Source organism: Octodon degus, unplaced genomic scaffold, assembly GCF_000260255.1.
Source record: "Octodon degus isolate 3935 unplaced genomic scaffold, OctDeg1.0 scaffold00215, whole genome shotgun sequence".
Classification (NCBI taxonomy): Eukaryota; Metazoa; Chordata; class Mammalia; order Rodentia; family Octodontidae; genus Octodon; species Octodon degus.
In genome coordinates, this window is record NW_004524791.1 from 1,107,580 (window position 1) to 1,110,410 (window position 2,831).

Consider the following 2,831-nt stretch of genomic DNA (forward strand, 5'->3'; position numbering starts at 1 on the left):
CTCCTGTGGCCTGGAGCCCTGCGGTGCTGCCAGAGAGCCTGGGCGGCCCCAGGGAGCCATATTGTATACGTCTGTACACAGACACTTAAGAGCGAAACTGCCGCCTGGCGACGACAGGAGTGCAGGCGGGCACTGCCCAGGCCCGGCCGCTGCCCGGTCCCCAGGCCCAGGCTCCCCGTCACACTGGGAGGTTGGCTGGAGACGCCGAGGCTTCTCCGGGCGCCCCGTCCTGCGCGGGGGGCCTGGCAGATTAGAGGAATACGTACAATTTCCAAATTTAGCGTTCAGGAATCGCTTCGTATAAACAAGGGCTGCTTTCGCTGCAGAGATGCGAAGTAGATAATGCCAAAAAAGTCCCCCTTTGTGACTGAACCCTGCGGCTCCGCAGCCAGCCTCCAAGTGGACGGTTGGTGCACTTGAGGGCCGCTTCCTGCCTGTCCCTCGGCGTGGGTGGTCGGCTGAAAGTGGAGGCTCCGGGCTGACAAATGCTTTTACAAAGGCCAGATTATAAACTGTAAACCCGCTGTCAGCTGGGCAGAGGGAAATCTAAACGCCTCTCGAGGTTTACAGAGGCCGTCTGGCCCCGGATGGAGCCTGCGCCGGCGGGAAGGGGCCTGGCTGCTCGGCGCGTGCTCGGGCGCCGGGTGCTGAGGCTCAGGTGGGCCGCGGCCGCCAGCAAGCACGCGGCCTTATTGGCGCTTCGGGAGCTCTGCGCACTGTCACAGAGACAGGCGTCCCGAGCCAAAGAAGGCAGCACCCCTAGGGGAACAGAGGCGAGGCCGGGGTCCCAAGAGGCAGAGAGGGAAGCTCCGCGGAAAGACAGATGGCTGGGGGCCTAGGACACGCACTCGGGCGTGGTGGAGGAAGATCGTCTCTCCCCAGGAGAGAGCCAGCTCCTCTCGGACAGCGCAGACACTGGAGCGCATGCAGGGGGGGAAATCGAGGATTCCAGGGAGTCTGGGGAGGCCGACAGGTTTGGTCACCAAGGGGGCGGAGTCTCCCCGTCACCCGCCAGAGCCAGGGTGCTGGAAATGGGCAGCTTGCACGCCAGGGCCAGGTGCCACCGCCCGGATGTGGGCAGCTGGGGACCCCTGGATGCGGTGGGCTGAGCTCACACAGGCCCGAGCTGTTGTTTGGGGTTTACTCTGCAAACAGCGGCTGCTCCTGCCTTGTCCAAGGATGTGTGGGGTTGCCTGGGTTCTGTCTTGATGGGGCAAGCTGGGGCCAGGACACAGCCACCAGAGGAGCCAGCTGGGACAGTGGACTGGCCCGCGGATGGCCAGGTGGGAGGTGCAGGGGGAGGGCAGGGATGTGGTCAGGGGATGTGGAAGGACCCGAGTAGAGAAGGCTGTGGCGAGGGCCCTGTGCAGCTGGGGGCAGCAAGGGCTCAGAGCTGGGGTGGAGCGTGGCGGCTGAGGGAAACCCCTCTCGCACACCCTACTCTCCACTGGGAGAACTGGCTAACATAAAGCCAGGCTGCAAAAGACTCCTCACACCGGCCACACGTCGCTCGTGTGGCGGTCACCCGTGGGTGATGACTGTTGTGCTGGACAGCACAGACCTGGACACCCACAGCAGAAGGTTCTCACAGAGACAGGCAGGGTCGTCTAGACAGCCTTCCCTCCCCTCCACCCATGTGGCACCCCAGGAGGCTGGTGCTTCCAGAGGGGTCTGGGAGGGAGTCTCCCAGGCGTGGCTGGGGTGGATGGCTGGGACCTTCCCACCAGAAAGGGCTCTTTCATGTCAAAAAAAAAAAAAAAAAAAAAAGGATTGAACCCAGGCCCCTCACACTGGCTCCATCCCCAGCCCTTTTTTATTTTGAGGCAGCATCTCACCAAGTCACCAAGTCGCCCAGGCTGGGCTCAGAGTTGCACTCCTCCTGCCTCAGCCTCCCAGAGCGTGGGGATGACAGGTGTGTGCCTCTTGTGCCCAGCTCGTGCCTTTGATTGTCAATGCATGTATCTATCTACCATGTCCAGCTGCACGTGTGTCTGTATACAGGGACACATACATGTGTAGAATAATGCAGACACCTGCATGTGTATGTTTGTGCGCATACGTATGTATTATATGTGTGTAAATGTAGTTGTCCAACAAGTGCAGCTTATTTTTCATGGCTTTCCCAAGGCATGGCGAGTGTCCTAAGCCCCACCCCACAGGAAGCACTGGCCTCAGAGAGCTGACTGGGCCACGCCCACCCGCAGCCCTGCCTGCTGGGGCCTTTGAGCTGGGGCACACTGCAAGGGGGTCGAGGGCACCTGGTACTGCTGCGCCGGGAGCTGTCCTCTCCCACCCAGGGTCACAAGTGCAGGTAGCTGCCATGAGGGTTGGCCCCCGGGCTCCTCCCTGCGGACTGTCCCATGCAGTGCGCTGCGAGCCCCTCTTCTGCAAGTCTCCAAGTGTCAGGCTTTGCGCCTAGTCTTCTAGGCTCTGGGCAAATGAGTGCAGAGAGATGCAGAGGCTGGCCATCTCCCAGTTGATAGTTTCGGGGGGCCAAGTCCAGAACCCCTCCAGAGGGTCGCTCGGGGCTGTCAGGTTGCAGACGGGCATGAGTGGTGCAGAGCTGGGGGCTCACAGGGGTGACAGCTGCCTGGCCACTGCCTGCCGGGTCCCATGCGCACGCACTCACAGCCTACTCTACACGGGGACGTGGATCTGGTTCTCACCTTGGGGTCCTTGGGGTGCAGGTGTGGGCAGGATCAGCTTGGCCTGGCATTCTCCAACATGTGCTAGGGCTCAGCTGACAGCTTGGGAGTCCAGTGTCCCTTCTGATGGACTCTCGAGTGGCTTCTATGTCTTGGCCTCCCCCAACGGTGCTCACCAGCATCTGC